The sequence below is a fragment of the Amblyomma maculatum genome, chromosome 1, assembly GCF_055883805.1.
Source record: "Amblyomma maculatum isolate TAMU_Amacu chromosome 1, ASM5588380v1, whole genome shotgun sequence".
Lineage (NCBI taxonomy): Eukaryota > Metazoa > Arthropoda > Arachnida > Ixodida > Ixodidae > Amblyomma > Amblyomma maculatum.
Window position 1 is genome coordinate 450,250,969 of NC_139344.1, and position 11,232 is coordinate 450,262,200.

An 11,232-nucleotide genomic window follows, 5' to 3' on the forward strand; every position below is an offset into this window, starting at 1 on the left:
TGACAGATACTGCGCCTTTCCCTTGCTGTGAACCAATTATTATTCAGGAAGAAGGTGTGACACTAGGAGATTGACACATCTGCGATATACGAAGTGCCCCGTCATGGTGGTGCAGTACAACTCACCCTACAATTTATTTCGTTTTATTATTGACATTGTGTTCCCAGTGCCCATATACAGGGCCTTGTACAGTGGAGGGCAGATATATTAAAAAGGGTAAAAAGAATGCAGGTCCCACTAGGAGCAAAAACCTCTTTTTTTTAAATGGCACACCAGAATCTTGCTGGTAAAAACATTGTCGGAGGAAAACCTATTATTTATACCCTGGGGATCGCACTGTTTTATATGCAGGAAGCCAGAAACACTAGACGATGCTTTTTTTTTTTTTTTACACTGATGACAAGGGGTTTAGTTTTGCGATGTATTGCAAAGAGAGCTAATGAAAGGCTTTCCGCTACACCCGCATGATGTGCGGTACTTGTGGGTAGAAAATGAGGATCGGGTAACATTTGATTTAATTGTGCTCATAGGCCTCCATTGAATGGGGCGCTCAAGAAAGGCTGGTTATCTTGTGATGAAGACGGCCGGTCTGACCGAATTTATTTGCCGGAAAGCGAAGACAGGTTTTTAGGAATTCAGAATGTTGCTGCGGCACCTTTTAAGTGGCCCTGAAGACTAGGGCAGTTGTTGTGCATGCGTGAATTTTAGTGTGATGAAGCCCTTTCCATGCTGCCCGATCTTGACGTGTCATAAGTAAATAGCTTATATAAGTAGCGTTTTGTGTGAGTTGTGTTGATTTTGGTTTGGTGAAACGGGATGTATTAAAGCTGATCAATAAAGAAACAAAGACGTAGTGGTGCAGTGGTCAGAGAGCCTGACAACTGTCCCCAAGGATGCGAGATTGAATTTCGGCCGCAGCAACCGCCTTTCGGTGGAGGCGGAAAGCAAGGTGTCTTTGTGGTGTGCGATTGCATATTGAAGAACCACGGGTAGTCGAAATTTCCGGAGACCTCCAATACGATGTGACTCATAGCATCAGTCGCTTTGGGACATTAAACCCCATAAAGCAAACCGAATCGGCATGCTAAGAAGTGCGAGGTGCAGTTAAATGGGAAGAAAATTTTGACAAGCGACAGCATCAGCTGCCAATCAACTTTTGCACGCACTGCTGTACTTAAGAACTATGCATACTGTGCGCTAAGAATGGAAATGCTTATCGAACTACATACTGTGCAAAAGAAGAGAAAACGTAGCTAAGCTGACCTGTTGCCTTATTCAGAAAATACCTCTCTAACGTGTCTAATGCACTGTCTTTACGTTATACCGTTGGGCTGCTGTTTTACCGACACTGTGCCGTGGTACGCTGTTGTAAGCGGAAAATCCCGATTTGGTGAAAAGATCCGGTAGGCAAGCGTCGAGCAGCATGATTTAAATTGATTAAAACATTAGATATGCTACGGCCATAAGTTTGCAAAAAGTCACAAACGCAAAAATGACAGAAAAAAATATAAGTTTACAGTAAAAATTTTATTACACTGAAAAGAAATTTGGAACATTTGTTGGCAATAGATTGCAGGTCAATTAGCACGTCTGTAGAAAATCGAAGCAATTCATATTGTCTTAGTAAAAGGAATGAATGCACTGCTTGACCTGAATGCTAAGAATGCTATTGTGCCATATCCTAAAAATTGAGCTACGCTAGTATTTTAGATTCTCTACGCTGATACCGTTCTAATACAGTGCTGATACCGTGCTGAGCCTGGCCCAGAGTTTTGAGCAACAGATGTCTTCTTCCGGCAAACTGCTTCACAGCTCAGGGCGGTACGATGTATGCTTACCGTTTTTATCACAATGTCATTTTTTTTGCGCCCTTTATGTTGTCTCACGTCAACGCACAATACCTTATCCCCTCAGGAAACTTAAGCTATAAGTCGGAGAACAACGGAATAAATATTTACGAATAATCGATCTAGTTATTTGTAGCGAATCCTAGTAACCGTTTCACAAAAAAAAAGCAAAATACGAAGGCAATGAACGAGACCTATTAGAAGCAGGCTTTTTCTATGACCCCCTTTTTATTTGGTCTCAAACATTTTTCTTATACACACGGCCTGACTTTTTATCTGACGCTCCTAAATCAAGTCGACGGAGCAATTTTCCCTTCACTTGCACCCACCGGCTAATGTATGAACACTCAAAAGAATATCAAGGGCAATATTTTGTTTCCTTTTTTTTTTCTTTCAGTGAGTTTTCTCGGGAGAATTGAATCCGAAGTCGAAGAAAACGGGTTAAAAACAAAATAGCTACTCTAACCCCATGTGCTCTACCTCTCAGTCTTTGTTATGGTGTGTGATTTTGTGGGAGGTCTAGCCCTGTCGAGAACAGTAACGACCCCTTGTGCTCAATCTCCCCTCGTTCGACTCGAGAAAAGGGTCCCGCTCAAACAGCCATAAGGTAAGAAAGTGCCTTTTGAGAACTGATAAGAACTAATAGTAATAAACTCCTGTAAACGAAGTCGAGTAATAGGAATCCAGTACTGTCATTTCTCTTTAGAAAGACTGATCTAGACAACTGAAAGAAATTTCAATTACGTCTCGATAGTCTGGAGCAACGTGTACTTTTTGCACGAAAGTACGAAACAAAACTTGAACGCATCAGAATGGCCGTATTCAATAAATGAAATGTTTTAGTTGAAGATACTGGCCACAATGATAAATGTTGTCACATGGAGGTGACAATGTCGTAGACATAAGAGCAGACAGCCGTAACAGTACACTGAAGTCGACCCTTTATTGGGGCTGTCGTGCGGTCGCAAAATAACTATGCAACTTGGCAATGGCCTACAGCAGCAAACGTTATCGGTGGCCGTTGAACTGCAAATTCCCGTTGCGCTCGCTATTGCGTAGATTAAAGTCGAATAAGAAGTATCTAGATAAAACAGCAAGGGTGCCTAAAACAACATAGAACAATGTAGAAACAGACGCGAGTGGTTACAATCATTCGAAACACATCTCGGAGCATCTATGCTCCGAAAATACTAAAGCTGCATTTCTTAGGCACTCAGCATAAAGAAAAACTAAAGGCAGTTCTCCGCACGGCGTGCAGAGCGATAACACCGCATTGAAGCGGCTGTTTGCGGCAATAAATACAGATTTTAAAGGTTCTCAGTATAATTTTTTTTTACCTTGAATAACATTTCGTTTTAATTATTGAAATGTTCCTCCTTCTCGGGCGATCGGCGGATGATGTGAGCCAACAAAAGGCTGGCTACGGCTTCCAGCAAAACATTTATTCAGGAACTATGATTGGACGGATATATCTTGCACAGCTGCAGCCTGGGGAAAATGCCGGCCTTCCTTTTCATATATTTCTTAGCGCACCCCGGCGCGGTGGCCCCTTTACAGGTGCGCTTTAAGGCTGAATGCGAAGGCATATTTATGAACCCTGCTGTTCCGCCTTTAAAAGGCAGTTGTACCGAAACTCGCCCACGCATGAGCCTTTCTCGTGCCAATTAAAGAAGCCTGACTTCAAGGACATTGTTTCCATGGTTTCCTACATGGGATTCCTGACAATAATAAATATTGCTTTATATATTAAATGCCATATCGAACATACCTGAACTAGTCCAAATCCACGGTTATCACCTTCATTTTTTAACTTCTGGTACTTTGCGCTTATTTTTGGATATAATTTTCCATCCTGTTCCACCTATTAGTTTCTGTTATAGAAAAACTTGCTTTAGATGTTCGGAAATATATACGGGCGATCCGCTTTCTTAAATTCAAGCATATTTATTTATTGAAAGTAATTATTTGACCAAGTGATATATGTGGTACTCTGATTGAAGTGTAAAATATTGTCACCGTGAATAATGGTAACAGCACAGAAGCGAAATACTAAGGCAGTTCAGAAATTAGTATGTTAGATAAACGATGACAATAGGACAAGAACATTATGGAACATTTCGAACTTTTTGTGCTGTTTGCGTCATGTCACCGTGGTTATCACGATACTCTGCTTACGAAAGTTCAAGCGAGCCTGGGTTAGCCTCCAAGAGAGCTCAAGAAAGCAGGCTCGAACATTTCGTACACGCTTAGTTCGCGCTATGAAGCTACTTTGTCCAAAATAGATATCACTAGGAAAGGAAAACCGAGCGTTTGTACAGCAGAGCAAACAGGCAAGCGAGACATCAGCGCCGCCTGGTTCTTGCGTTATCTGAAAGCAACATGTCATAGTGTACCCGGTTATTAATAATTAAAGGCGCTTATTCGGATCTTTAGTGCAACTTTATCATAGGTGAAGTAGCAGAAGGCATCTGAAGCATACGGAAAACGACTGGCACCGTAGCTCGGCAACAAAACGGCTGCCGAGTTTCGCGCCCGTCACGTAACACGGTGTCCAGAAAAACTGCTATCTTTGCGTAGGACTGGAGTCAAAACCCACTGACTGCGTTCGTTTTACGCTATTGTGTATACAGCTCACTGGCTGCAAAACTGATATTTATCGCGTGAAGAGAGATATATTAAAGGTCATGGCAACGTGAGCTTTCGTGGCGTTTTCGTCGGTTCTATCATCTAGAATGATGAAATCAGGTGAGGTGAAGCGAAACGTTATGAAGGGAAATGTGGGCTGGAAATGGGGCAGTAGCGATTAGGTTTGTTGGCTGGCTTAATTGATTGCGGCGCTGGCGTTTGTTGCTTTAGGACCAGGCGCACGATCGTTAGCTGGACGCCGACGACCTCGCTGGACATGGCCGCCTCTCGCTGCTTGTATGCGCGTTCTCAATCAGGCACGTTCCTCGGTTTTGCTGTAGACATCCAGGATATGTAGAATGGAGTGAGCCAGGCGCAAAACCAGGGGTACACAGAGTTGTAATGGGGGTAGAGTGTATCTTACTCATTACATGTAAGTTAGTAGTATGGGCTAGTTTGGATGAGGCGTCGGTCAGTGAGCTCGGCTGGTCTAAGTTGCGGAGATAATATCTCGCACTCACTATTCGAGACATCGTTCCAGAAACAGTGACTGGAACTAAATGAACACTGCACTGAAATGTAATAAATACTGCACGTTACACTATCTGTTCCTAATTTCTCCCAAGAAAATAAGACATGTGAATCGAAGGAGCTTTAATTAGAAATAAAAGGCAGCAAGGAACCGCCCTGCTAAAGAACAGAAAAAAAAAAGAGTTTAAGCTCGAATTTCCAATTCAAGCGAGGCAGCTTATTGAGAGTTTAAACACGAATCGAGGTCATGCACAATTCACTATAGAAGGGCGTCGATATAAGCACACTCCGTTCGGGAGCGCTTCCGTTTCGCGCTGGTGCGAATTTAGTTTTCAAACGAACCAAAAAAAGGAATGCTGCTCGCGCAGAATTCAGCACTGATTATCCACGCGTTACAAACACGGGTAAGATATACAAAGAAAAAATAAAAATGCCATCAAAATTTTTACTTGCGGAGTTCCATTTCAGTTTCTTTAAACCCTACGGAAAAGAAACAGGAAATATTTGCAGATATAAACTTAGGGATTCGAAAGGTAAACGAGAAAAGCGGGAGGGAAGGACAAATAGAGGACTTAATGTATGGCGCTGAGCATACATTACAGCGTTGTTGTGATAGTGTTGTTTATTCAGTTGGCCTCAAATGAAAAAGAAAAGGCAGGGTTATGCTTGTAGTGCCGAAAATTTCACCTGGTCACCAATAAAAGACGTTGTAAGCTCCCCGCTGGAAAACCCTTGTGCAGGTTCTGCGGCTACGGCTCATTTTCCGCGCACGCGGTGCAATGCCGCGATGAGTTGAATATCGTATTTCGCTTTGAAGCACCGAGAAAATATTCATTGGCGCCTATACAGGGGCAAAAGTTATTGTTTGGTTACATACCTCGATACATATTACCTTCTTCTTAGGTACCTTTGCTACCTTATTTTACATTTCCATGTAAGAAATAAAAACTGAAAGATGTCTCTCAAGGAAACAAAAATTGGTCGGCTGAATGTTCCTTTATGGCCCATTTAGGGCAACTATAAGAGGGTACCGGGAGAAAGCGCATATATATGACGCTATTACGCAAGCATATAGAGGGTCCCATTAAAGGCCGTATTACCTATTGAACAGTGCGGTGAATTATTGGGGGCACAAGATGAATATAAAGAAAGACGCAACTGCTTTCATTAGTCTTGCATGCCATATCCCGGAGGCCAATTTCAAGCGAGTGGAAAACGTCGTTAGGTTTGCCTGAATTGCACACGGCGGAAGAAATTAGGCTCTGCAAAAGCAACGTTGGCATATGTAGTACGAAATGAAAGAAAGAAGCGAGACCTATAGCACTTATCGATAATTATCCCAACTGTTTTCGATGACACGGACGTGGTCTGAGTACAGGAGCATCACTTGAACTAGAAAAAAACAATAGGATATCCCCAAATTTCTTGCATCTGCGATTCATATTATCCACTTCTACACAACGGCGCTTTAGGGCACATACCAAACACAATCCCAAATCGTTCGATATAATCTGGATTTAAACCTCCTGTTGAAGAGTAGCATATGCCGTGAACCATTCAAATGTCTATTTGTTCTTTTTCGGCAGCCGCCAGCATGCGGCCCTATTACTACGCATGGATCAAGTCTGTATTCTTTGCTTGTTCATGTTCGTTGTCGCACTACGCAGCTTTATCCTTTCCTTTGTGGCGGCAGATCATTTCAGATGGATCTCAAAAGTTTCCAGCCAGGTAGGTACGTGTGCTTCTAAAATATTTCAGGGTATGGTAGTCACCGTACGCGCTTTTATCTAGTTCTTGCTTTGACGCCCTTAAATTGAGCGCTGACAAGTGAAACCACTTTGCTGTTGTGCAGCGACAATTCGCATAGTTCTTTCGCGGGTGCAAGTCAGCCCAATAAAGTTTCATTCAAGTGCGATCCTAGTGTCTTTGTGACTAGCGGCCTTGCCACCACTACCTAACAATATAAGGAGCTAAGGTACTCTTTACGGGAGGTGCATATCGTCTTGAAAAACTAAACGTGTCCGTCCACTGTTGCTGCATTGCGCGTTGTTATCTCATTTCTTTATTTTGTGAAAGGAACGTATGCACGGGTTTAGACAAGCGTGTTCGACTCCGCTGTTAATGGGAAAGAAAATGAAATATATTTTTCGATTACAATATCATGTGTCGTTCTCGTAGAATAAATGCAATAAAGCATCAAGTCTACTGCATCTCAAGAAAAGAAAGAAGAAGTATGTTTTTACACTGGGTTTATGGCGCTGCGCTTTCAAATATAAACATTCTTGCGAACTCACAAATACTGCTCCATTCTTCGTAAAAACGAGAAACAGGCAACATTCTTCATCAGTCCGTTCCATCGCCACCAGCCAATCCCGAAGAAAATAGCACGCTACGTGCCCGCATAATCAATAATACTCTGCTACACATGCACTGTACAACGACCGATCACAGTGTGGCTAAGGATAGACAATAGTACTGGAGAGCAGTCATTGTCTGTTTGATGTGAGATGATCGAACTTATGACCAAGTATCATTTGCAACAGGAAAAAGGGCGAGAAAAATCCTTTACACTTTACCGCTGCCGAGCATGTAGCATTCTTGTGGATATTTTAAATGTAATTGCAAACCTCATAAATGTACAACAAGCATCCAATCTATTCGACCCTTGCGAGCGCAGCAATTCTTAACACACTTCAGTTCTTCAGCCTTGATAGTAAAACGCTTCACATTGAGTATTGTGGGGTCTTTACAGGCGGTCTTCTACAGTTTCAGTATTCAGCTTAGCTAGTTAAAAATGTATTGGACGCAGCTACAAAATACGCGGTGTGCGACAAATCCGTAGAAACTGAAAGTCTTACACTCCATTGTGATGGCATCCGTCCGGATGCCGATGCAAGCGCGGTCTCTCTCCCTCAAACCCTAAGGTTTAGAGACGCCAGTTGCCGTGTGAATGAATCTGCGGTGCAAGCAGGCAAAACGCGATTGAAAGGTTGGTGGCTGAAAAGCAGAAATATGACATGGTAGCAAGGGGAGAAACAAACATTTAGAAACTAAAATGTGGAATAGTTGACGGATTTATAACAACATTCAAGGTATAAGAAAAAAAACGCCCATGATGAAAACTGCCACCACCCCATTTGTCCATCCATCCATCCACTCACCCATCCATCCATCCATCCATCCATTCACCCATCCACCTATCATCCATTCATCCGTCCGTCCGTCCGTCCGTCCATCCATCCATCCGTCCATCCATCCATCCGTCCGTCCGTCCGTCCGTCCGTCCGTCCGTCCGTCCGTCCATCCATCCATCCATCCATCCATCCATTCACCCATCCACCTATCATCCATTCACCCATCCACCTATCATCCATTCATCCATCCATCCGTCCGTCCGTCCGTCCGTCCATCCATCCATCCATCCATCCATCCATCCATCCATCCATCCATCCATCCATCCATCCATCCATCCATCCGTCCGTCCATCCGTCCGTCCATTCGTCCGTCCGTCCATCCATCCATCCATCCATCCATTCACCTATCCACCTATCATCCGTTCATCCGTCCGTCCGTCCGTCCGTCCGTCCATCCATCCATCCATCCATCCATCCATCCATCCATCCATCCATCCATCCATCCATCCATCCATCCATCCATCCATCCATCCACCCATCCATCCATCCGTCCATCCGTCCGTCCGTCCGTCTGTCCGTCCGTCCGTCCATCCATCCATCCATTCACCCATCCACCTATCATCCATTCACCCATCCACCTATCATCCATTCATCCATCCGTCCGTCCGTCCGTCCATCCATCCATCCATCCATCCATCCATCCATCCATCCATCCGTCCAACCGTCCGTCCATCCGTCCGTCCATCCATCCATCCATCCATCCATCCATCCATCCATCCATCCATCCATCCATCCATCCATCCATCCATCCATCCATCCATGCGTCCATCCGTCCATCCGTCCATCCATCCATCCATCCATCCATCCATCCATCCATCCATCCATCCATCCATCCATCCATCCATCCATCCATCCATCCATCCGTCCATCCATCCATCCATCCATCTATCCATCACCGATTCTTCCCTACAAGAATGCTTGTTTTCCTTGAAATGCCATTTTAAGTAAAGAGGAATGAACGTATTGTTTTCAGGTACAGTCCAAGATGCAGTACTGCATCAGTATTGCAATACTGGGATGAAGCGTGGCAAAAAACGAGAACTAGAGGTAAATTTATATCATGCGAAAACAGGTACAATGAAAGTTAAAAAAAAACACGAGCTGCACCTCCTGCAATGTGCAAAGCTGAATGGTTTAAAAAATCGATGAGATATTCATATAAAGAAAAAATTGCTAATGTGCCGATGAAACGTTGGACAGCGATGGAAAAAGGTCGCCGAAATATGAAAACAAAAGGCATTCATAGAAAGTCATTACAAAAGGTAGATTAGGTTTACACTGTTTTACATATTTTGCGCAGTTTTTATTGGGTAGAAAAACAAACTCACTTCTAGTACAGCCACAGACACCAACATGACCTTGTGCCTTTGCTGTAAGTTCCATGTGTCACGAAGTTATGAAAGACAGCAGCACAGCAAACTAGATCCAAATTATAGAAATTAACAGTGAGGCTCCGGATATTCTTAGTAAATGGTACACAGCAAGAACGAGTTCAACTAGTTCAAATCGATATTGCTTGTTTCCATTTTAAATACGTACAGGCATCTTTGAGGTACTTTTGAATGAAAGTGCTTCTAAGCTCTGCCCTGTTTGCCTCCTGGTTTCGCCCGTGTCTTGACGCCGTGTCATTCTGACATTATGCCATGGTCTTCCACGTTATTCTGAATATGTCCAATCCGCAAATACGACAAAGAGAAGAAAATGTTCCCTGAGTGGAGCAAAAATCCCCCTTGTAACGAGCCTTTCTCGGCTTTCAGTGAGTGAATGCAGGGCGTAAAAAAGCGATGGCTAAGACCAGACCTCGTTTCTGCTCTCCACAAACGACACGAAGTTTCCGGATGCCATCAGCTGCATACGGCAGCAAAATGCAGCACAACATGAATTGATGACGATATTGGCTGGAAGGTAAAAAGAAGGACGGCTCTTGCCGGCACCCAATGCTATTTTGTTGCCACTGCGACATAGACAAAGAAAAACTAGATAAACAGACCAAAGGTTTCAAAGCAAGAGCATCGAAAACTGTCAGCGATAAAAAAAATAGACAAGCACCGGGACGTAACGACCCTGTCTCGAGCCTGTGGTCGCTTTCCTTTTTTACAAATTCCTTCTTGCCGAGTCGTCATGATCTTGGTGTTTTTCTTACTCTCGTCTAAAAAGGGGCCGGCTACCGAGTGTCCTTAACTCATCGTGCGGGCTCCTATCAGCTTGCCTTTTCAACCTCAAATGTAGCCGCTTCCGGTGTTGTCGTGGTTTTACTATCGGGAAGTGGCGCTTCGATGATCGAAGACTGCGTCTACTACAAAGGGGGAACTATACGTTTTTGGCGACGACGACGCCGGAGGCGTCGTGAAATGCACAGAGCTAGTCACGTGAATAGCCGTCTTCCATCTCTTAGCGCGAAGCAAACAGAAAGGCGTTCAAACTGTGTCGCTTCCTATTGCCAGGATGAGCGGCGACGCATGTGCAGCGACACCAACAAAACGAGCGTGCCCAATGTTGAAGCGCTATATATCCCTGCGCGTCATGGGTGAGTCTAGTAGCCTGCAAACGGGTCGAGAACTGTGCGCGGAGAGACAGTGGCGCGCGTGGTCTCAGACGCGGCGAACTCGCTTCATCTCCGTCGAGACTCGTCCGAGAACGCTACGAAAGAGGTCGCCATCCAGAGGCTCCCGTAACGCGTCTCCCGCTGCCATCGTCATCCAGGAGAGAGCGAGCACTAGACGAAAAGACCGCATTCGCTGTACGTCGTCCACACGGGAGCGCGTCAGTGTGACGGCCTTCTGGGGAACGCAATTTTCCGCCAAATCGCGTTCTGTGAGACGAGAAGCCCATTGAGTCTCCCTTTTCAGGCCACACAAGGATTCCCTCTGCAGTCTTTCGCGTCCCAATTTTGTTCCCGTTTTCCTTTTTTGATTAGCGTGTTTTTGGTATTTGATGGCCTAAACTCGTAAAGGGTGACAGGTCCTTTTACAGTGTTTGCGCATCGTCATACGGCCGTACCGTGTCGCAATTCCATTTTCTTGTTGCTCATTGAG